The sequence below is a fragment of the Aotus nancymaae genome, unplaced genomic scaffold (genome assembly GCF_030222135.1).
Source record: "Aotus nancymaae isolate 86718 unplaced genomic scaffold, 86718_ANA_hifiasm-v0.15.2.pri h1tg000006l, whole genome shotgun sequence".
NCBI lineage: Eukaryota > Metazoa > Chordata > Mammalia > Primates > Aotidae > Aotus > Aotus nancymaae.
In genome coordinates this window covers 95,801,800-95,827,064 of record NW_026988417.1, presented here as the reverse complement: position 1 = coordinate 95,827,064, position 25,265 = coordinate 95,801,800, and the positions used below count along the sequence as shown (strand labels likewise).

Sequence of the window (25,265 nt, the reverse complement as noted above, 5' to 3'; positions counted from 1 at the left end):
TAGTATGTGGAAGGCTTGGTAACAGACTCCCATGTTCACTTAATGGCCTAGACTGATCATATTTTAAATAATGCACAATGTTCTCGCATCCATTTAAGGAAGAAACAACTGATTTCTATCTTTTAAGATTACATCTTAAGACCATATCAAAGGCTTTGAATCTCTCACCAAAACTAACAATAAAAAACAAATTTGGCCAAGTGCAGTGGCTCACACCTGTAATCCCAGCATTTTGGAAGGCCGAGGCAGGTGGATCACTTGAGTCTAGAGTATGAGACTAGTCTGGACAACATGGCGAAACCTCATCTCTACAAAAAGTACAAAAATTAGCTTGCGTGGTGGCAGGCGCCTGTAATCCCAGCTACTCAAGAGGCTGAGGCACAAGAGTCGCTTAACCTGGGAGGTGGAGGTTGCCGTGAGCCAAGATTGCACCACAGCACTCCAGCTTGGGCGAGAGAGTGAGACTCTGACTCAAAAAAAAAAAAAAAAGTAAATTTTATCATATTTATTTTATTTATTTATTTATTTTTTAAATTTATATATATATTTTTAATTTTTTTTGGAAGAAAGAAAGAAAGAAAAAAAGAATGAACAAGAGGAAGAAAAAGGAAGAGAAAGAGAGAGAGAGAATGGGAGTATTGCTTTCTTGCCCAGGCTAGAATGCAGTTTAGTAATGGGTATTGAAAACCTCTTTTATACCAAAAATTATACTTAATGATGTAGACAGGAAGGAATAAGGGAAGAAAATAACAAACAAGCAGCCAACCAATATTTCATTTAAACCTATGAAATGCTATGCGATTACTGAGGAGTGATTTACTTCTAATTATATAGTCACTTTTGGAACAGGTGTGAGGTGGTAATGTATGTTTTGTGTATTTGAAGTGGAGAGTTCTATAAATGTTTATTAAGTTTACTTGTTCCGGGTCTGAGTTCAAGACCTGGATGTCCTTGTTAATTTTCTGTCTTGTTGATCTATAGAATCATTAGCTCTTCTTGTTACATTGATCCTTTTGCCGTTATGTAATATCCTTCTTTGCCTCTTTTGATCTTTGTTGCTTTAAAGTCTACTTTATCAGAGGCAAGAATTGCATCTCTTGCTTTTTGTTTATTTGTTTATTTTTACTCTCTGGTTGGTAAATCTTCCTCCTTCTCTTTGTTTTGAGTCTTTGTGTATCGTTGCATGTGAGATGGGTCTGGATGCAGCATACTGATGGGTTTTGGCTTTTTATCCAATTAGAATATATATAAGTTTAATACTGGCATTTGATGCTAGCTGGCTGTTTTGCCCATTAGTTGGTGTAAATTTTTCATTGTGTTAATGCTCTTTGCTTTTTGATATATTTTTGGAAAGGCTGATATTGGTTGTTCCTTTATATGTATAGTGCTTCTTTCAGAAGCTCTTGTAAAGCAGGCCTGGTGGTGGTGAACTCTCTAAGTACTTGTTTGTTCGCAAAAGATTTAATTTTTCCTTTGCTTATAAAGCTTAGTTTGGCTGGATATGAAATTCTAGGTTGAAAGTTCTTTTCTTTAAGGATGTTAAATATTGGTCCCCACTCTTCTGGCTTGTAGGGTTTCTGCTGAGAGATCTGCTATAAGTCTGATAGGTTTCCCTTTATGGGTAACCTGACCTTTCTCTCTGACTTCCCTTAATATTTTCTCCTTCATTTCAACCCTAATAAATCTGGCGATTATGTGCCTTGGGGTTGGTCTTCTTGAAGAGTATCTTTGTGGTGTTCTCTGTATTACCTGGAGTTGAATATTACCCTGCCTTGCTAGGTTGGGAAAGTTTTCCTGAATGATATCCTGAAGAGTATTTTTCAACTTGGATTCATTCTCTTCGTCACATTCAGGTACACCTATCAAACGTAAATTAGGTCTTTTCACATAGTCCCATATTTCCTGGAGACTTTGCCCATTCCTTTTTATCCTTTTTTCTCCAATCTTGTCTTCTCATTTCATTTCACTGAGCTGGTCCTCGACTTCTGATATCCCTTCTTCTGCTTGATCAATTCGACTGTTTAAACTTGTGCATACTTCGCGAAGTTCTCGTGTTGTGTTTTTCAGCTCCATCAATTCACTTATATTCCTCTCTAAATTGTCCATTCTCATCAACATTTCATCAAACCTTTTTTCAAGGTTCTTAGTTTCTTTGCATTGGGTTAGAACAAGTTCTTTTAATTCACAGAAGTTTCTTATCACCCACCTTTTGAAACCTGCTTCTGTTATTGGAACACACTTGTTCTCCATCAAGCCTTGTTCCGTTACTGATGAGGAATTGCAATCCCCTGTAGAGGGAGAGGCATTCTGATTTTGAGTATTCTCTGCCTTTTTAGGCTGGTTTCTTCCCTTCATTATATATTTATCCCTCTGCTGTCTTTGTAATTACCGACTTTCTAACTAGGTCTCTGAGCAGACATCCAACTTGTTGATTCCCAGTGCCGAAATCTGAGCAATCCACTGCGCCGGCCCAAACAGCAGTGTTAAGATTGATGGTGCTTTTCTGCCTGGGAATCTCCGGACTCTGCACCAAGAACTGCCGCGCTAAGGCGCCAGCAAAACCGCCGCGCTGGCCACAAGAGTCACTCTGGTGACCCATGGGGCTCCTCCGCTGGGAATCTCTTGGTCCGTGAACAACAAATATTCATCTGAAAGTGTGGCATCCTCTCGTTCTCTGTGCTTTCACTGGGAGCTACGAGCCTGAGCTGCTAGTGATTAGCCATCTTGGATCTCTCCAAAAAAATTTTTATCATATTTAATTGAATTTGTTTCAAAGTGAGGGAAAGGGGAGCATGCAAGGGCGACCTGTGATCTGCTCTTCTGAAAAAGCAAGAAAGGTTATCTTTAAACACCAGATCAAGGTATTGTCAGCTACAGAGTGGAATTCCATGCAGAAAAATAAAATTTTCTTCAAGCGAAAAATTAAGTGGCCAATAAGATCACATTCAAAAATTAAAACGGGTGCCCTGGTCTTGATTACTGACACCATTTCTCAATAGAAGTAACCAGAGCTCCTCAAAGAAATAATTGATTTTAGGACCAGGATATGAAATACACAGAATGACTCGGGAGCATCTTGTAGTGCCAGGAAAAAAAAAGTCAGCCCTTGAAATGATAGGTATAAGTCAAAGGCACATGGGAGACAGAAGTTGCATTTTGGATTTCAGATTTTTTTTCAGATTTTGGAATATCTGCATATCCATCATGACTTATCTTAGACCCACATCTAAATGTGAAATTCACTTATGTTATATGTATCATATCTAAATAGCCTGAAGGTAATTTTATACAATGCTTTTAACAGTTTTGTGCATAAAATGCAGTTTGTGTACACTGAACCATCAGAAAGCACAGGTGTCAATGTCTCAGCCACACACTTAGAAAAGCTGGTATTGATTGGCATCACCATCATTCCTGACTGAATTTATTTCTTACTGACAAGCAATCATTTTCCCACCCTTACTCAGACATAAGTACTTAACAGTAGAAAATACGACTATTTTTTAAACAGTAAAAATACGTACTATTAATACAGTGAAAAAATAATGTGTTTAGGTAAGTGAGCAGCACAGGAATGGCACTGTTTTCCTTTATCAGCTGTTAGACAATAGCAGCAACAAACAACGCAGGCTTTTAGTCACCACTGAGGATGCTGTGTTTTGAGCAAAACTGTACACTGTATTTGTTTTTCTTTTTTAGGTGATAAGAAACATCAGAAGCAGTTGACACACCACGAAGTGGGTCCTCTAAGAAATGAGGAGGCATTCTGCCGGATGGCTTTTAAAATGTTTTCTCCAGAGTCATCTAACTCATTAAGAGTGATTTTCGTCTTAGAAGTTTCTCTTTGATTTTATAAATAGACATGTCTTCCTGTTCTGTTATGAATGCACTCTGCTGTATTCCTTCGATCAGCCCATCACATTGTCACCATGGCATCTGTATGGGTATTTTCTGCAGTGTTGATGTCATCAATGCTTCATTGTCCATTTGTGGCATCATGTTGGTGGTGCTCAAAACATTCCAGATTTTGGAACGTTTTGAATTTCAGACTTTTAGAGTAGGGATGGTCAGGCTCTACTACTTCTTATTTCGGAGAAAAACATAATATCCAAATAACTAATAAAAACTTGGTTGGAGAATGATGACTTCTAGGAACGACTGTTTAATCTGCTTCTGAGAAATAATCCTCTTTGCTCTACCAGGGGAGCCTACTGCTGTTACAGTTTTGTGTCATCATGTCCTGATCAGACAGACACTGATTTTCTTTAGAAAAGAAAACAAGTATATTGAATGTGTAAATTTAGGCTGTAATATGTCCTTGAGAAATAAATAAATATTACATGGACTCCATTTTTTTCTGACAGTCAGTTAAGCACAAAAAGATTTTTAAAGCACTGATTTTTGCATTCTTAAATGACAAATGACGTCTCCTTGAAATAAGATTTTTAATGATTTAGAGAAACATTTGCACATACTCTAGCTTGGTGTTGATTCTCAACTTGGCATTTTTATCCCTGTTTTTCTGAGACGGAGTTTCACTCTTGTTGTCCAGGCTGGAGTGCAATGGTGGGATCTCGGTCCACTGCAACATCCGCCTCCTGGGTTCAAACGATTCTCACGCTTCAGCCTCCCAAGTAGCTGGGATTACAAGTGTGCAGCACCATGCCTGGCTAATTTTGAATTTTTTTTTAAGTACAGATGGGGTTTCACCACGGTGGTCAGGTGGTCTTGAGCCCCTGACCTCAAGTGATCCACCCGCATTGGCCTTCCAAAGTGCTGGGGTTACAGGTGTGAGCCACTGCACCTGGTCTATTCTTTCTCTTTTGCTGTTTTGCTATGGATGATGAATGTCTTAAAACTACTGAACTTTTTATACCGTGATCTGTTTAGTGAGAACTTCCTTGTAGGATGGTTCTGAATGATTTTCTCTAGAACCTCCATTTGAACATCTTCTTTTTCTCTGCTCATTGTACTAGTCTGTGGATATCAAAATCATATATGCTGAATAGATGCTACACTATGACTATCGAAGCCAGTGTTAAAAAGCAGCTTCTACATGTAGCACTTCTGAATTACGTTATTGCGATAGCTTTTCAAATGCTTTCCCTGCTAGGCTGTCCACTGCATGTCATCTGCTAACATGCAAACTATATCTTTAATGAAAGTCAATTTTATTGAGTAAATAAGTGATTATAAAATTTTAAAATGAAATTTGATGGCAATTTAATTTGAATCTACATATAGATTCAAAGAATGAATCTACATCTATACATCTCACCAAAGATAGTGTAAATCTTTGGTGAGGCCGCAAATTCATTTTTGTGAAAATTCTTCATATGAGTTTAGAAATCTTCCAACTAAGAAAAGGACAAGTCAAATCTTAGTGTCCTGGTTGACTTAGCATTTCATAACTGCCAGAGAACCATGAGGACCTTCCAGAGACTGACTCACGGAGGTTCATCTGAAACAATTCAGGTCTCCCAGTGGGTCATATTTTCATTGGAGATTATTTACTATGCCTGGAATCCTAATACTTGGTGTCTCTAATGCGAAAAAATAATCCAAAAAATTTCAATATTCAGCAAACATAAATTTATATGATCTACAAAAGAAAGGAATGCTTTCAGCTCCTGGGCTTGATTATTTTTGTTTTCGATGTGACAGATTTGCTGAACAAAGCTTACAAATCCTCCTCTTTCTCTCTGCTCGCTACTGCCCCCACTCAGAAAACATACAGGCATGCCTTCCCAACCAGCTCCCACTGACTGTTAACACCCACAGACACTCAAGGTTGCCACGCTTTTCTGAGGGACACCGCCTCCGCTGAGGGTTCCTTTATTCTCAGTATCCCTTACGTTCCCAGCCACAGGACTGGACTTCTCAATGCTTACAATGTTCCCTTGGAGTATATCAGTTGAGCAGGCAGAAAAAAAATATCTGGAAGTTTATTATTTTTCCACCAATATATTTGACACCACCTTTGGAGAGGGAACAGAAGGCATACTGTCAAGCGGATAGACCTGGACAAAATGGTACTGTTTGTTCCTCACGAGCACAGAGGTATATTTAAGCAAAGAAAGACATTCCATGGCTCTCCCGGGACTTCCTTCCTTCAGCTGAATTATACCAACATGTTCACACCACTGGGGATCAGGCTGCTGGAATTTAAAACGCAGACCTCTATCTGCCAGTGCTCCAATACCACAGCTACAAGCATTCATATTAGGACTGAACCTGGCTTTCAGTGATCATGAGATAAATGGGAGTTTATTGGGGAAAGAAGTATCCACCCATGAAACTACAGTAGAAGATGCGGAAATAGGGCTGTCCTTGTTCGACAGATTCTATGCTAATACAATAGAGCCTCAAAGTCACCAGAAGTCACCTGGCCTTGGGTTATGTTTCAAATCCAGGCTGACTGACATTCATGAAGCCTTTGGCAACGTCCGCCAAGTTTCGTGCAAGGCTGGGTAGAATGCTTCTTTCATGTCGAACCTGTGTGAAACTAGTGGCTTTGGCTAGATTTCACCTGAAGTTTCACATTCAAACAATCCACAGTTTCAACATAAAATTAAGGGGTGAAGAGAAACAGAAAACAAAAACAGGGAAAAAATGGCTTGCCTGGGAATGGAACGATCACCTACCATTCTCCAAATAGGTGTCATCGGGGTGCCATGTAATTTTGCTGCTGGACTCGCCTCTAGCAATGTATTTGCACTCAGCACTGCCAGAGCAAGCCTTCCCAGTACTAAGTAGGGGCGAGTATTCCAGCTAAACCCTCTCTCCCACAAAGCCCAGACTCAAAATAATGGGAGGATTTAAAATGTTAACTGTACACATAAATGCAATGATTAACATCCTTCTTACATTGTAGATTTGAAGGGGAAAAGTGGCAATGAAATGCCTAGGTTTGGGAAATTACAAAATTATACTGAACATCTCCAAATTCTGGAGATTCCATTGCATCTGCCCCTAATCCAGGGGGATCTCTGCCATATCTTTCCCCACAGCTCTGCCCCTTTGGAGAGTGTCCTTGTGGCCACTTATGTCTGTCCTTCTTAGCAAGGTGCAGAGGACAGGGGGCAGACTGCGTCAGCGCTGAGGAGCCATCGTCCTTGACTGGGACTTAAACAGTCTCCTGACAGGATTAGGCTCATTCTATTCCTAACCTTCAACAGAGCACGCAGGGACGGTTTGCCAGGGAACGTCAAACTCTGTATTTGGCTGAGGACTTTGGAAATACCTTGGGCTTGGGGTGGGCAAGAAAAAGGGAACTAATGTGATACACACTTGTGCTTTCTTTACAATGCAGGGAATATTTCCAAGTTGATTGAATGGATACTAAGAGCTACGTGTTGCCCATTTTATGAAATACATTTTTAAGAAATCCCTTGTCCCTGACCAGCAGAAGTTTCACTCGTAAAACAGACTTCCGGCTACTGAGGGCTTTTCCCCTGTTTTCTTTTGATTTTAATTTTCTTTTTCTTTCTGCTTTTCTTCCTCTTTTTTTTTTTTGTTACTTGGAATATCATTTTGTGGTTAAAATGCATGCTTTTCTTTGACATGTGGTCTGTGATACCAATAAACTTCTCTGAAGAAAAAAAGAATCTCCGAACTCCAAAGATTTCAGCATTCATGTTTAAAAAAAGTACCAGTTGGGCCGCAAGGCACACGGAGACTCCGAAGCAGCAGGGCAGCCAGCGCCAGGCTCTGTGCACGGTCATCTGCTGCCTTCTCTTAGACATCTGCCAGGCAGGGGCAATGAACTGTCATGAAGTCAATGGTGGGGAGAACCTTACCAGAGAACATTTTTCTTTCAATTGGGGGTCCCTCTAGAAGTAAAATCTAAGACATATCAGTGAGGAAAACCAAAGCTCCAATCAATTATTCAAGGGAAATGCTATCAAAGCATTAAACCAAATGAAAAAAAAGGAGAGTTTTTACTGAACATCGTAAATAGCCACAATCAAAGTGAATGCCGTGTTTGAAGTTAAAGTCCACAGATCAAAGTACTTTGCAAAACGTCAAGCGCAGGCATACAGAGGGTGAGAGGGGAGCCACCAAAACTGACCCAAAATACCACATTGTAACGTCAGAGAAATCTGCCAGCAACTGTACCTGGCAAAAGATACTCAGCTTAGTGAGGAATCCTCAAAACAGCCCCCTAGAATGTGCTAGGAACACACAAAACAACGACAACCAAAACAAAACCCCCAAATGCCCCCAAACAACCACTAATTCTACGCTCTCCATGAGCAAAACAGGAATGAAAGGAGAACATTACACAATATAGCCCTCTCATTGCCCTTAGAGAACAATTACTTATCTATATTCTCTTTACTCAGGTGGATGGTTGCATCTTTTTCCTCTTTTTTTTTTTTTAATGCCTCTGGAAAGTTAAAAATAAAGCAGTCTAAACAACCAAAGTATGATGTCTGAAAGCTCCTCTCATTGCTTTGGCAATCAGGCTTAATTAGACCTCGGATCCAGGGTCCAGTCACAGTGAGGTCCGTACTGCAGGTCACTGGCATGAGAACTTTAAGCAAAGTTTAAAATTACAGTCACAAAAGCGCCCCGATATTCCTGCTCTACTCTGGAACACAATATTTGTCTGGGAATTGTTCACAACTCCCCTTTATTATTTTCACTACAAATAAGTTATTTTAAAGACATTAGTCATGAACATATCAGAAAACAATTAAATAATTCCGGAATAAAAAATCTTACCTACAGGCAGCTGAGTTCAACAGTTGCTCTATACAGAGGAAGTAGGAGTCAGTGGCCTTTTACATGTAGAGATTGTTTATTTAGCCCTTTTTAGAAGGTCTTGAACTCCAGAGGTTTAAGATTAAGTCCAATCCAAGTGTCTGAAGGAAAAAAAGGCAAGAGAGTGGCAAATAAGAGAGGGAAAGAATCCCAGCTGCTGGGTGGTGCTACTGTTCTGAGAGCATTTGAGCTATTTTCAGCATTAACAGCAGCCGGGGTTGTCTGCGGAGGGATGAAAAATCCCTTGCCCGGACTGCCACCCCCCACTCCAGGGGGGAAAAAACACCAACCAGGAAACCCACAACAACTTGGTTCATTGTGCAAATATTCATTTAAATTTTGAGGAAAACTGCCAGCCCCACTGAAAACAAAACAAACCCAAACTTGACTGGAATCTTAAAGAAACACAGCGCCCTGCCGTCCTCCTCAAGTTTTCAAAATGAATTACCTGACTCATTGACAATGAGGTGTCCTAGTTATGCTTTATTGAGAAGGAAGACTTTTCTGCTGAGATTTCCTAGCTTGCTTAGAACGGGGTGTGAAGAAATACTTGAGAGCTCGCTGGTAGCAGTTATCTGTTGCCAGTCTATTCTTAAGACTGAAGACAAATAACTTCTTTCTAGCATGCACCTACATTTCCAGTTTCATTAACTATGCTATTTTTGAAAGCTACTGGTTTAAGTGTTGACATCTCTTATCTATTGGCAGAGACTAGGGGCCATTCAGTGACATGAGGCAGGCAAACAATGACCCCTGCTTCTGCCTCCACAGGCCAATGAAGAAATCATTCTGGTTGGGTCACTGGCAATGACTGACAAACTTGGAGCTTTCATTTTGTTTCTGGAATTAAAAATTAAGAAGTTGTATTCATTCATTCATTCATTCATTCATTCAGCAAATATTTATTTGTCAAACACTTCAGAGCTCACTATAAGCCAAGCACTCTGAGAATTCAGTGGTTGGCAGAATGAAGTGTCCTTGCCTTCAGGGGTACACAGCACACAGATGCAGCAAGAATAAATAAAAACAGAATTTTTTAAATGTTTTCCAGACTTTTTCACATGATAAGACTATTCACATCATGGTAGCTGAAGATTGAGATCTCTTTCTATTGTGGATGAAGGAAGATACTATGCGTCATCAGACCGACTTCAGGCTTCCATTGAGTCATTATGCCTTCACAACACCACCAGGAAGGAAAATTAACTACTTTCTACCAAAGAAGCAGTTAAGTATTTTTACGGAAGCTTCCACTGCATGTAGATAAAATCCCTGTTTCTTTTCAACTCCCTACTCCTCATTACAAAAAGAATGCTTAGGTAGTCAGAAAGTACTACTGAGAGGCTTGCCATCGGGAGATGAAGAGTCTTCAACCTGAATCCAGTATAAAAAACCGCCCTGATATATTTCATAATTAATGTGAGGGTTGGTTGCTAGATGCTCATATAATTCAATTCTTTCTTTGCAGTTAAAGAAAGACACTGAAATTGATTATGGAAAATACTGAGGATTATGCCATATAAAAAAAAGGGTTACCTGACTACTATTTCAAGCACTATTTCAAAATAGTGAAATCCTTTGGTCCAATAGACCTTATATTAAAACTATATTTTACCATGCGCAGTGGCTCATGCCAGTAATCCCAGCACTTTGGGAGGCCAAGGCAGGTGGATCATGAGGTCAGGAGTTTGAGACCAGCCTGGCCTTGGTGAAACCCCGTCTCTACTAAAAATACAAAAATTAACTGGGCATGGTGGCAGGTGCCTGTAGTCCCAGCTACTCCAGAGGCTGAGGCAGGAGAATCCTTTGAATCTGGGAGGCGGAGGTTGCAGTGAGCGGAGATCACACCATTGCACTCCAGCCTTGGTGACAGGGCAAGACTCTGTCTCAAAAAAACACAACAACTATATTTCAAATACAAAAATTATACATTAAGTTTGAAATCTCTAATCTGAATTTTGTAATAAGATCAACTTTGTGTAACAAATATACACCAGGCTTTTAAAAAATCACTCTAGAATAATGCATTTTTCTGTTCATTTATTTTAAATGGTTACATTTTACTATGTCTTAAATACCTGCCAATCTAACATGGGATATTTGTTTCTCTTGGCCTCAACGTGGAATAATAATTCTACTGGTAATAATTGGAAACCTAGCCTCAAATAGACACATTTTTAAAAAATTGTTTTTTTCTTTTTCCTCCTTAGTTTATATCAGAAAGAAAACTGCATTTAAATATTGGCCTTCCTCGAGAAGCTATGGGTGTTTAGGAAGCAAAGAGGAACTCTTTGACTAAGTCACCATTATTTTTAAATCCCAAACTGCCTACATTCTGCATCCATGTAAGGGAAGCCCGTGGCCTCACTGGTACCTGTCAGCATCATATTAGATCAGAAGCCGCATTGCCCCAGGCAGGTTATGGCTCTGCCAGCTGCTTTCATTTAGGATGAATCCTGTCCTGGCTTGTGACTTGCCAAGGTTCCCCTTGTTCCACAGGGGTCCCAACTGTCCAAGCAGCCTGTCAGTAACTGCCTTTCAACAGATTTGATGTCACGGAGGTGTGCAAGTCAGATTTTAGGCATATTTTAAAAGGTTAGAGGATAGAAAATTCCGACTTTTCTACTTCTCCAACTACCATGACTTTTACGTTGTATGCCACTGATGTCTTAACAATTGTACTAATGTTAAGTTCGAGACCAGCCTGGCCAACATGGTGAAACCCCGTCTCTACTAAAAATATAAAACATTAGCCAGGCGTGGTGGCGTGCACTTGTAATTCCAGCTACTCGAGAGGCTGAGGCAGGAGAATTGCTTGAACACGGGAGGTGGAGGTTACAGTGAGCCAAGATCGCACCACTGCACTCCAGCCTGGGTGACAGAACAAGGCTCGATCTTAAAAAAAAAAAAAAAAAAAAAAAAAAAAAAAAACTTTTTCTTTGTTATTTCTCTCTTTTTATTTCACAAAGTAGTGTATTTAAAATAATTTGGGCCCTGTGTGGTGGCTCGCACCTGTAATCCCAGCACTTTGGGAGGCTGAGGTGTGAGGATCATTTGAGCCCAGGAGTTAGAAGCCAGCATGGGCAACATACCAAGACACCCCCTCACTCAAAACAAAAAAAGAAAAGAAAAGAAAAGAAAAAGCTGTATGTAGTGGCATGCAACTGTAGTCTCAGCCACTCAGGAAGCTGAGGTGGGAGGATCTTGTGTGCCCACGAGTTCAAGATTGCAGCTGAGCTATGATCACCCGACTCCACCAGCCTGGTCAACAGAGTGAGACCCTGTCTCTAAAATACATATATCTAAATAAATAAATTTTTAAAATATAGAATAATTTGAACAGGTTTATATTGGAGTAGATTTCTTATATCTTGGTGAACACTAAAAAGGACCTTGGCATAACCCACCCTTGTATAAAATGGGAATGATAATGAGTTGTCATAGGGCTCATATGAATAATGCACATAAAATGCTTAACTGAGTCATGTCTGACACACAGCAAGTAACTGATGGAAGTCAATACCATCATCACTGCTCTAAGTGTAAAGCTTTTGTGATCCAATACGGCAGCTACAGGTGGCTACTGAGCTCCTAAAATGTGGCTATTCAGAACTGAAATGTCATGTGAGTGTAAAATGCATGCTAGATTTTCAGGTCTTTATATACACACACACACACACAAAGGTGAATGATGAGAAATTACTCACTGGGTATGATGTTCATTTTTCAGGTGGTGGATACATTCATTAAATCCGACTTCACTACTACGCAGTATATGCATGTGACAAAATTATCCTTGTGCCCCACAAATTTGTACAAAACAAATTAAATTTTTTCTCTTTCTAAAATATGTAAATGATCACCATTTTTATATTGACTGCATGTTGAAAAAAGAATGCAAATCATCACATTAATTTTTATGTGTTAGAATGATAATATTTTGGACATACTGTGTTAAATATTTTGTTAAAATTAATTTCATCTGTTTCTTTTTTACTTTTTCAAATCTGACTGCTAGCAAATTTAAACTTATATATGTGACTTGCGTTATATTTCTACTGGGCCATGCCACGTAAGCCAATGGTTCTTGAAAGATAGTGAGCATCGCTGACCTAGGAGCTTTGTAAAAACGGATTGCTGGGTCCACCCCAGAGTGTCTGATTCAGGACGTCTGGCAGGGTCTGAAATTTTGCATCCTTAACAAGTTCCCAGGTGATTCTTGACCACACTTTGAGAACCGCTGGTCTTGGGCCTTGCCACTTAGAAAAGTAGCCCATGGACCGACCTTAATGTCATCACTCAGGATCTTGCTAGAAACGCAAAACCTGAGGCCCCACCCAGACCTACTGAGCCAGCATGTGCATTTTCACAACATCCCCAGGCTGTGTGTAAACATGTTGAAACTTGAGAGAAATTGATGTAAAGTAGTGTCTCTCATCCCTGGGTGAATGAATATAAGGTAAACTTTTAAAAACACCAGGACCCTGGCCCCACCCCTAGAGAGTCAGATTTAATGACTCTGGATGTGACTCAAGCATCTGCATATGTGAACAGCTGATTCCAGGGTAAAGCCAGCACTGAGAGTCCCATCAGACTGGATGTAGAAAGGCCAGCATCTAGAGACCAGACACTCTTGCTAGTGAGGGGGCAGATGCTTGGGGACTGCCAGGTGCAGGAAAGACAGGTCCTGTGCAGAGGGGGAAGAAGGTCGAACCCACGCAGCCAGGGCAATGAGTGGGTGCTGCAGCCAGTGGGGTTGGGGGGAAACCATGCAGAGGGCCTCCATGCCTCTGCAGGTGTGACAGAGTCCCAGCTGCTCCAGGCGTGGCGTTCCACAGAAGGCTGGGTAAAGTAGGGCACATCCTCAGTCTTGGAAAAGCTAGCACCCTAGGGCAAGTTATCTGCGCAGAGACACTGGCTCTGAGGAATAAGATAAGGACCTCACTACAAGAACCCCGGTATAAGTTCAAGTGGGGCCAGGAGCCCTGGAAACTCTGTTTCGTAAACGCTACATAGCCACAGGTTTGGTTTCAGAGGCTGGAACAGGAATCATCTTTTGGATAGAGATGAGGAGGGACACAAAAGGATGAACATGTTGAAAATCAGATTCATTGTATATTTTTTTCTCTCCCTCCCTAACATAATAAAAACATCCGAGATGGTTCTGGGATGTGTTGGTCCAATTAAAACAATGTACATCATTAAGGCATAGTTGACACAACTCAAATCATATTCGAGGATATTTACATCCCAAGAGAGGATCTTGTTAACCCAAATAACTCTGCAATTGTTAGAAGTGGTGAGAAAGACCCATATTTTGGAGTAGAGAGGCCTTCTGTTCTTCACTACACCTCTGTTCCGGCCTTAAATGAGTGAGCACGCCAGCTTTGACAGTGTATCTGAATAACCTCAATAGTTTGCCAAATGACTTCTCACTTTTTCAGGCGGCACCCAAGCATGGTGTGTTTCAGAGAGCTTGGTAAAAATAAAATCCTCACTGCAAGAGAGAATCTGGGCTCACCATGGTCACATTTAAAACTTCCAATTCTGCACGCAGAGACCATCTGTAGCTTTACTTCTCACTTTCTCGGTTGGTCCTTTCGGAAAACTTTTTAAAGTGCATAATACTTGAGAGTAGAGAGTCTGGAGGCAGGGTTCCTGGGTTCAAATCCTGATCCTGCCACTTAGGCGTGGCTGTGGCTGTAGGTCATTTACTCAGCCTCCCCATACCTCAGTCTTCTCCTCTGTAATGAGACCTTTCTTACTGGGCTGTCGTGAGGGTAAAGATTGTTACCTGAAAGGGCCATGGAAAAGTCTGCTGCTTTGTACATTGCACACGAACGTTGGTTCAATAATCAAAATATATTTGAAAAACTGTGCAGATTTCCATATGTGGCAAAATTTAGTAATTTTTTAAAGATACCGTGGTGATTTCCAAGGACTTTCATGGGGATGATTTTTTGAACACATCTATTTAGAGGGTTTCTTTGAATGTTGTTTTACGTTTTTTTCCCAAGAGAGCACAGAATTCTCAATTGATTCCTCATCGCTTCCTATTATTTGAGGGATCCCGGTAGGAAGGAAGTGAATGTCGTTTTCCCATGAGTATTGTTTTCTAGAGAACATTCTTTACCCCTGCAGTCCTTTGAAAAGTGAGTCGTGCTATAGATGTTCCAGCCTTTCCTGGCCCCTGTCCGTTTAGCGGCATTGTCTAATATCCCAGAAGAACAATGCGTCATTCTCTCAGTCAAATATTTTAGTGCTTAGAGAGAGGCAGCAAGACCATCTGAAACACTGGCACGAGTTTCAAAGACATTTTGAAACAGCAGTGAGATTCTCCCTGTAGAGAGCAGCTAATGCAGACTACAAGAAGGGGTGGGTATTGAAGTCAAGCACGCTGTAAGCAAAGCGAAGGCAAGACTAAAGTGGAGTCATACCTTTTATGCTTGTCTGCTTCAACCACACTCAACAAAGTGAAGCCTATGCAAGAAAAAGAAGGATACGTGGTAGCTCCTGCACGTAGTAAGCATCCGTCAGGTCCTCTGCAGGAACCTCACCATGGCATGCCACGTGCTGGACAATACATGCATGCGTTGGGCTGAGAAATGAAAGCCCATAGGTTGAGTAACGTTAGACCAGTCATGCAAACTCCCTACACTTGAAAGGCAGGCAGAGAAATGGAACTGTACCGGCCTCACTAACTCGTAAACCTCTGCTTCTGTTTGGGCTTATCTGGATTACATTCGGCAGTCTGCCATGATTTGCGCCTATTGGCGACACTGTGTGAAACGAGTCAAATCATGTGTCCAGTCACTTCCACTGCCCGGTTATTGATGTTAAGTAAATGTTTTTGAGGAGGCGATTTGTCATCATGTGCCATTTTACTATCTGGTACTGGGGTTTATCAAGTGAGGTGAAAATCTTAACAAAAGGTTAAAGGACTTATATCATTGAAAGAGATTATATGGAAATAATGTCTTAAAACCTTTGTTAAGGCTCAGTTTGCTAATTGAAACTTTGGTTTATTTACTCACAATATTTATTTATTTATTTTTGAGATAGAATCTTGCTCTGTTGCCCAGGCTGGAGTGCAGTGGCGCAATCTTGGCTCACTGCAACCTCCGCCTCCTGGGTTCAAGCGATTCTCCTGCTTCAGCCTCCCGAGTAGCTGGGATTAGAGGTGCGTACCACCGCCTGGCTGATTTTTGTATTTTTAGTAAAGATGGGGTTTCACCATGTTGGCCAGGCTGGTTTCAAACTCCTGGTCTCAGGTGATCCTCCCACCTCGGCCTCCCAAAGTGCTGGAATTTCAGGTGTAAGCCACTGTGCCTGGCCTGAAACTTTGTTTTAAACTGGCTGCTTGAGTTCTTAGTGTATTTAAAAAGCACCCCTGCTGTTTACATAACCATGACTTAGCTTTTCTTGTTATTTCTATTCCATTTGAAATGGAGCATATGCAACAGTTGCTAAATCTGATATGAAAATCGTTAAGATAAGCCTTCTTCATGTGGCCTGCTGAAGGCCCTGCATGACCTGGTGTCCTGCAGCATTTCCCCGCAGATCTCCACCGCCTTCCTTCCAGCGCAATGCCTCCAGCCTCGCCAGCCTCGCCAGTCTCCCTTCCATTCCTGGACTGAGCCACGTGCAGGGCTCTGGCTTGCGTGGCTCTCTCTGATGGGAACGCAGCCTCCGGTGTTCAAGGGTCTCTTCCTCAGGAAGGACTTCCCTGTTCCACCAGCGTAGCCCCGCCATGTGCTTTTTTTAACTCTTAAAGAATCACCTTCTCATTCCTTCTAAATTCAAGCTCAATTGCTTGAATTTGTTGGAGTAACGGATCGAAGCCCTCCTCCTCCACTGGCCTATCAGCTCCCACTTGCCCCTTATAATACTGACATTCTCACACAGGTATTGCATTTGTGCCTGGCCCTAGGTCGGGGCCAATGCGTAGTTGTTGAATAAGTAAATAATTAAATAAGTTCTGCCTAAGGCATTAGGCAACACAGGAGTACATTTTTTGGTTCTATATTTATCAGAACTTGTGACATAAAAAGTATCTGATCATGTAAAAAGCAAAAAAATTATGTATTCTAATTAAGCAGCTGTTTCCAAGCAAGACGATTCTCTGAAATACTGCTTTGTAGCTACCTATTTGCTTTGAAAGGCGTCTTGAGGTGCAGAGGCCACTTGTTTTTTCCCTTCAGGATATAATATGTTCTGTTATCTTATTTTGCACTTATTCTAAAATAGATTTAAATAAAACAAGTTACTTGCATTCATATATCATATTCCTAGACCTTTTTCACAAGCATGTGATACTCTGCTAGGGTGGAGTGAGGTCCCTGATAAACATTTCTTCTGATTAGGGCTACTGAGAGAAATCTATATTTGTTTTTCTATTGCCTGGCAGTTACACCACCTGAAACCACATGTGATTATTTGTGATGTAGCTTTATGAGCAGACAGGCAGGTATAAAGTAACCAACTGTGCCACCTGGTCAGGTCATCGTCATTCCAACGGTACAAAACTCTTTCTCGTGGCCATATTATGTGTGAGTTATAGACAGACAATGAATTAATAGTCACTGATTTAGACGATTGGAGATTTGCAATCTTATTTTCTGGTAAATAGCCAAGTAATGTCAACAGGAGTGAAAAGGAGACTTTTGTGTGTCATAGACTACAGAGCAGGAGCCAAAGGTTGGGGTAGGAGAGGCCTTGGTCTTTGCTGCATTGATCCTAAAGGGGCTACGTAACCTTTCCTTCTACCACTTGGGCAGAGGAAAGCTTGCTATGGCCCAACAATGTTTTAAAATGACTCTTCATAAATGTGTAAAACACTCTGAAATCACCAAGATACAGCATGAAAAATATCTTTTCTGAGACGTTAAAAAACTGAATGAATGAATCCAACAATCCATGGCACAATTCCATAATTACTAAGACCACAAAAGTTAATTTTGCAGGAATGGTACATAATACACACGATGCTAGAAAAGTGTCCTAGAAACTCACAAAGGTGAAGGATGAATAAAGAACAGTGAGGGACAGTTGACCAGCATTCAGTAATTAGAAGGAACTATAGATTCCTGGTACCAAGTGCATAAGACACACTTCTTCCTGAATAAATGAGGCTGGAAACACAAACCCTCAGAGACCGGACATAGAAATATTTTCTATGTTGTCTGTCTTCTAACCAGACCCTCTCTACTTCTGTGAGTAGTAACAACTACCAAGTGAGGCCTTGGGCAGCTAAAGCACCTGGACTGGTGACCTCTGGCTACCAGCAACCTCATTTGTTTACCTCTGTGCCTGCGAATATTCTTGATTTTATGTATATTATGATACAGAGAAGTCTGGAAGGGAATGCTTTACCCAGCAAAGTCAATCTACTAAACAAAAAGGTATGGGAGAGACAAGTTAAGAAATCAGTAACCGTGTCTTAGTTTAAAAATAAAAAATGCGAAGTCTTTGTTCAGACCCCTGGGGCTAAGCAGAAGCAGACTGGTCTCCAGTGGAGGCATGAGTGGGCATATTCTGCCTGCAGTGACGGACATTTCACACTCAGGCAGAGAGGTGGGAAGCTGCCCTCTGAATCAGAGTAAACGCTCACATTTTTAGCTTCTAGCAAAGGCCCTCCTTTTCTTGGCAAGAATTCCTTTGAGGATCATTTGCAGTTTGAGGTTCTGTCTGATACATTTTATTTTACAATGAAGTCACCATTTCCATATTCATTACTCTGTAAAATAAGTGTAGTATGTAAGAGGTGTGGTAGACACTGCCTCCTGCCTCCCGAGGATCCATTCTGCAGTCTTCCTCACTACCGGGTCCTGACAATTCGCCCAGTTAACAACCGACCTTCCCGGATTCCTTGCAGTTTGTTCTGACCAATAAGCCAGAGGCAAGGCATCCTGTTGAAAACTTCACATACACAGTGACGACACTAAAGCTCCTGAGAAGAGGGGTTTTTGTCCTTGTCTTTCCAACCTTGTGTTCCTTGTTTTGTAGGCTGAAATGCAGATGATGTCATTCTGGGGGAGTGCACGCTGATCAAGAACCTACCCTGGACTGCCTGTCCGTGGGATTTCTTGTTATTTGAGGCAAACCCAACCTGCTTAAATGGCTGAATTGAGGTAATCTGTTCCATGTAAGCTAGAAACAGAACCAAAACAATCATCTAAAAACAACCTTCATGACAGTAGACTGGCTGAATGATAGCAGTAGACTATTGGGCCTGCCATTAAGATATTAGTACAACAGAATTCTTCCAGAAGTTTTGAAAGAACTTCTGGGTATCAACAACTAATGCTTACGACAGTTGTGGCATGAAGTCTCAGGCCCATTATCATTTCCTAATGGAGCAAGCACTGCCATGAAAAATGAGCTGACGCACCTGACGCCCTGGGAGCTGCATCATTTGAATATTTTTGACTCTAAATATAGTAAAGTAGTTGGCTCTTTTTTGTAAAACTACCATTTACTGATCAGTGATACTAAGAGAAATAAGAACACAGCAATAATCTACAGGAAATACAAAACAGGAACCCATTGTTTATTCTGTTATCAGTGGACACTGCCAGATCATTGTTCAGAGAACTTTGAACAGGGTCACTCCAACGTAGTTAAGGGAGTTTTTAAAATCTAAACTGAATGATGAAATTTGTCCTTGTGACAGAAAAAGCAATTTTGAAAAGATTATTCAAGGCCATAATGTATTGACTTTGAGTTAAAAAAAAACCTTTAAGAATCTTACTTATGATTTCTTAAAATGGCAAATGCTGTCAGTCATAACGGAGGCGAAGACATGTTTGATTAGGCCAGTGATTTTTCAGAATTAAACAACGTTAAAAATACACATGCAACATGAAAATTGTTCTAAGCATTCCTGTGTCATGGTTTCTGATTAAGTATCATGAAAGGAAGAAATGAATATACATCATAACAATTCTGTTTTATTACAGACAATCTCGTATAAATATTTTGTCTTTCTATCCACATTTGCCAAGAACTGTGTTAGAGTGTAATGATTGAGAGCATGGTCTGTAGTTACCCGCCACCGTCAAACCCGACTCTGTTACTGCCAACTTCTGTGGCTGCTACAGTCTCCCTGGGCTTCAGTTCTCTTACCTACCAAATAAGCACTATAGCTGTTGTTATATTATTAACTCATTTAAGCCTCGTAACCGTCCTTGTTACGAGGCTTAAATGACTTAATATATGCAAGGCTCTTCAGCAACACCAGCACACAGTAGGCACTCCCTACGTGTTGGTTACTGCTGTTTTCGGCATCATCTTAAGAGCATGGGCTGGGAGGATAAAGAGTTCTGAGATAAATTTCTAGTTCTGCCCCGTATTTGCTTCCTGGTTTGGGCAAGATCACTGAGCTTCATTTTCCTCATATCGTTCTTTACCTTAAAGCGTTAAGAAGAGGGTTGAAGAATATAATGCTGGAAACCCACACCTGGTGCACAGTAATCATTAATACAATTTTTTTTTTTTTTTTTTGAGACAGAGTCTCACTCTGTCACCAGGCACCAGGCTGGAGTGCAGTGGCGTGACCTCGGCTCACTGCAACCTCCGCCTCCTGGGTTCAAGCAATTCTCCTGCCTCAGCCTCCCGAGTAGCTGGGACTATAGGCGCGCGCCACCACGCCCAGCTAGTTTTTTCGTATTTTTAGTAGAGATGGTGTTTCACCATGTTGGCCAGGATGGTCTCGATCTCTTGACCTCGTGATCCACCCACCTTGGCCTCCCAAAGTGTTGGGATTACAGGCATCAGCCACTGCGCCCAGCCAATACAATTTTTTTTTTACATTACATAGAAAAAAATTACTTGCAAATTGATCTTCAAAAACATAGATAGTTTTACTTCGCTGATGGGGAAAATGGAATGGACTGGGCACACCCAGATAATGAATTTAATTTCCTTATAATTTATTTCAGATAGCTCACATTCAAAGTTTTATGTTTTGGGTTTTTTTTTTTCTATTTTAATTTTAAACAAGAATACATGGGATTGTCAAACAACCAGATTGAGAAGATTCCCATATCTGAGCAAATCACTTTGCTCTGTGGTTGATGTAACAATCTCTTTTGAGCAACAGCATTATCATCACTTCATTTAGTAAGTAGAGAAGGCTGACGAGGAAAGATAGTGGCATTAAAAGAAATGACCTGGAAGAAATAGAGAAGAATGGACTTTCTAAGGCCCTGTAAGAATCTATCATTCCTTTAGCAGGTGGGTGGAGTAGAGTTATAATCCAATCCACCTTGTTACAAACAAATACACACTAACTGAACATTGACTGACTATGATTATAATGAATGGTAATTGAAGACATATCCTTCTATCACAGCAGTGATTACATTACAAGGAAGGAACTGAGGCTTTGGAATCAGGCACAGCTGACCTCCAGGCGTTGCTTCTCCCATGGCAAGCCATGTCACTTTGGGAGAGTTACTTAATCTCCCTGAGCCTGGATTTCCTTATCTATAAATAGCAGACAGGCTGGGCATGATGGCTCATGCCTGTTATCCCAGCATTTTGGGAGGCTGAGGCGAGCGGATCGTTTTAGGTCAGGAGTTCGAGACCAGCCTGGCCAACATGGTGAAACCTTGTCTCTACTAGAAATACAAAAATTATCTGGGTGTGGTGGTGCATGCTTGTAATCCCAGCTACTCTGGAGGCTGAGACAGGAGAATCGCTTGAACCTGGGAGGCGGAGGTTGCAGGGAACTGAGATCATGCCACTGTACTCCAGTCTGGATGATGAAGCAAAACTCTGTCTTAAAAAAAAAAAAAATAAAGCAGACAACCCTATCTATCTCTCTGGGAGGTTTCTGAGAGGATTAAATGAGACTTTACATGAATATTGGTTACTCTATCAAGTGGTTGCAGAGGAGGGGTTCAGTATGTTGTTACTGTTTACCTCTTTTTCCTACTATACCGTAGGCTCCTTGAATACTGGAGTCCTTTAAAAACATAAATACAGGCCAGGCATGGTGGCTCACATCTGTAATCCCAGCACTTTGGGAGGCCGAGGTGGTTGGATCATCCAAGGTCAGGAGTTTGAGACCAGTCTGACTAACATGGAGAAACCACATCTCTACCAAAAATACAAAAAATTAACCGGGCACGGTGGCACATGCCTGCAATCTCAGCTACTCAGGAGGCTGAGGCAGGACAATTGCTTGAACCTGGGAGGCGGAGGTTGTGGTGAGCCGAGATCACACCATTGCACTCCAGCCTGGGCAACAAGAGTAAAACTCTGTCTTAAAAGAAAAAAAAAAAAAAAGAAAGAAAAAAAAACAAAACCCAAAAAACATGAATACAACCAGTTCCTACACAGTGTCTGGTTGCTGGAATGTACTGAGTGAATATACACCAAATAAAGCAAGATAGGGATACCTTGAATGGCAAGCTAAAACAGCAGCAATATTGACTAGAAGGCTTGACTCGTTTAAGTGAAAATAGTTAAGAGAGACTGGCATTGACGAACTGAATTGATGCACTGGGGAACAGATTAAGTAAAAAGTGCATAAAAGACAACATCTTCTGCACACACGTATTTAGAAGGGAAAGATACGTGGTAAGGGACAGAGAAATCATTATACTACCTGAGGGGCTGATAAATTGCATCCTTAAATGGGACTATTTCTATATAGCCTCTCTATTTTTTTTACCTTGTAGAAAGACTGTGATGACTTCAGATCTATGATTTCTGTGAGCTCTGTCTGATTTCTTGTTTAGTTCACAGGCATTTTTATATAAAATTCAGGTCTTCTCGTTTCTCTCTGAGTCTGCCTCCTCCCACTCTGTCTCCACCCTATCCTAAGTGCCTCTACTTTGGGTACTCGGGTTTTATGGCTAAATCCAGCAGCGCAGACTGCGGGCAGGCAGGCTTCCCGTATTGTTCCTACCCCACATTTCTCTACAGCATTTCTTAAATAGGGCCCAGTCTGGAGACTTTCAGGACCAATATTATAGTTCTTACTTTTCAATAGTATAGCACTTACTTGAATCACAGCTGGAAAAAACATTACAAATCCTATGTAATCATCCCGTTTACATGCTGAAAACGGGGGAGCAGAAGATGATTTCACAGGTAGAGCCCTGGCTAGGAGCAGGGTCTAAGAAACGTTGGAGTGAATGGGCAAATGATACCCAACGGCATGGGCAGGGCAGCATGCTCCAGATCTGAGGCGGGAGAGGGGTCTCCACGGCTCCTGCAGGCCTGTCCATGAGCACCGCGGCTGCTCCAGCACCCACCGCTACTTTGTTCTGTCTGGGCGCAGCCTTGCTGGTGACTTGCTGTTCAAACCCCTGACGAACTAAGTTAGCTGTTAATGCCATTTGCAATAGAAAACTCATTTAAATATCAGGTGAAAGAGTCAATGGAGCAACAAAAAGAGTTTTTCATAGAGAAAGAAAAGAGACACCAACAGAGAAAACGAGATTTGCAATAATTTCAGTAAGAATGGATTCAGCGGGGGAAAGAAATGAATAGGCTATATCCTAAAAAGAAAAGCACATAAAAGTTCGTGCTTCAAAGTTTAAAACTAGGCACATTTCAGTTGAGTCATATCCAGACACTCAAGTAAAGCAATGTGATCTCAGAATCAATCAACTATCAAAGGAGAAGAACAGCATTTAAGATCATTAGAAAAATGACTGAAGAAATGAGATAGTTCTCAGAAATTAGTAAGACAAGGCTTGCTCGTAAAGCTTCTGAAGAAGAGAAGCTTGAGGCTGAATTCATTTTATAGCATTATGTTAGGGTACACTTATTTGGTCAGTTTTATAATTTTACCCTGTAGTGAACTTTACATGCAACGACAGATAAAAACTAAGTTCAGGTCACCTTTAGATTTGCATATATCACGTTGGGTAAGAGAAGAAGGAATTGGAAAGGTCTTCACAAACAGTGCCCGTCACTGGGGCCAAACCTGGGTTATAAATTGCGGAGCCTCCACCATTCTGCAACTTGAACCCTGTTTTCATGTTACAGATTAAGATCTATCCGCTTGGCCTATTTTAAAAACAGTTGCACACATTCGAACACACCTTTGAGACTCCAGATTGGACTTCTGCACCACCTTCCATTTTGGGTAACCACAAGGGTGCTGGAAATTTCAAGTAGTAACAAACGCCACGACCTACAAACTTAAGACCACGAGCTGGAGAATACATGCTTTCTGAGCGGCGGAATGCACCTGGGCTCTGGGCTACAATTATCCTTTGGGGCGTCTGACCTACAGATCAGGACCAGGCCAGGTCATCTTTGTTTGGGATGTTTATACTCTTTCTTGTGGTGTCTTTAACATAACATTGCTCTTTTTTTTAACACTCAAAAGTTAGTGTAAGATCCATTGTTAAAGCTTATTTTTGTATTGCTTTGAGATTAATATTTCCATTTTCTGTAAGAAATGAGATTGCCTTCCTTCTACTCTCAAGCAGCCTTGAAGAGGACTCCTAATATTCATTTAACCCCACTCACCTTATCCAGATTCAAATTAGCTACAAAGGTACTCAGGATTTCTATGCAATAATTGTTCAAAATAAAGTCATAATAATTTTATTATTTAGCAAACTATAATTTATCAAATAAATCATATTTATAAGTATATATAAGTATTTATAAACCATATTTATAATTATATATGTTAATTGCTTATCAAATATAGAAAATATTTATATACAATCAATAAATCAAATATAATTTCTTATAATTTTTAAATATAATAAATTATTAAATATAATTTCATCAGTCATTTCATTCTATATTCTCCTCTATTTTTATTTTTAAAAGGAGACATTGATATCCTCAGTGTATACCAATATTTTTACAGCAGAATCATTCAAGAGAGACATTATAACATTTTAATTATCTTGATTTTTAATGCAATATTTCACTTAAACTCCTTTAAGTATTAGAAGTTTTGGAAAATGTGCAAGGTGAGATATTGTTAGGTGATTTTGCAGCTATTCTTGCTTCTCGGCCATTTTCTCACTGTTTTAGTGCATTTGGAAATGAGTTTGACCGTAAGTTTCTTCTCACCTATATAAATACTTATAAACTCTTGTGCTGTTTCCAAATCAAAGGGAGCAGTTCCTCCTGGGCTACCTTTGCCATGATCCATTTCACTGAGAAATAATATATCTGCTGTAGTTAAAAGGTTTATGAATGGTCCTTGCTAATTTCTAGGCTGTTGAAACACGTCTCTAATTTCACAGATTTTGAGGAGGGAAGAGAGTTGGAATTTTATTTCTTAATTACACTTATCTCCACTCACGGCTTCAGTGATTATGTTAACTTTGTCCTGAGAGCAACTAGCATTGGGGTAAGATGGAAAACACAAAAATAATGACGTTATTATTCAATCAGTCTATTAACCCATACCGATTACCGTCCACACTAAAAAAGATACATTATGGTGAAAACATTCCCAGTTCTTACTCATATGATAACCACCCTGGCTCTACAAGCACAATACATGTATCTTT

At 40.6% G+C, this 25,265-nt stretch overlaps 1 protein-coding gene across 27 annotated transcripts in view; it reads right to left on the bottom strand.

Moving 5' to 3' along the window:
- The window catches only part of SORBS2 (sorbin and SH3 domain containing 2), a 235,546-nt gene that overhangs the window by 191,257 nt on the left and 19,024 nt on the right, over positions 1-25,265 (bottom strand). For 25 of the 27 annotated variants that reach the window (XM_064369617.1, XM_064369679.1, XM_064369624.1 and 22 more), the window contains exon 2: positions 8,728-8,867. The gene's annotated coding sequence lies outside the window, so the exon portion shown is untranslated. The remainder of the gene's footprint in view (positions 1-8,727; positions 8,868-25,265) is intronic. The other 2 variants (XM_064369649.1, XM_064369696.1) reach the window with 1 other exon arrangement.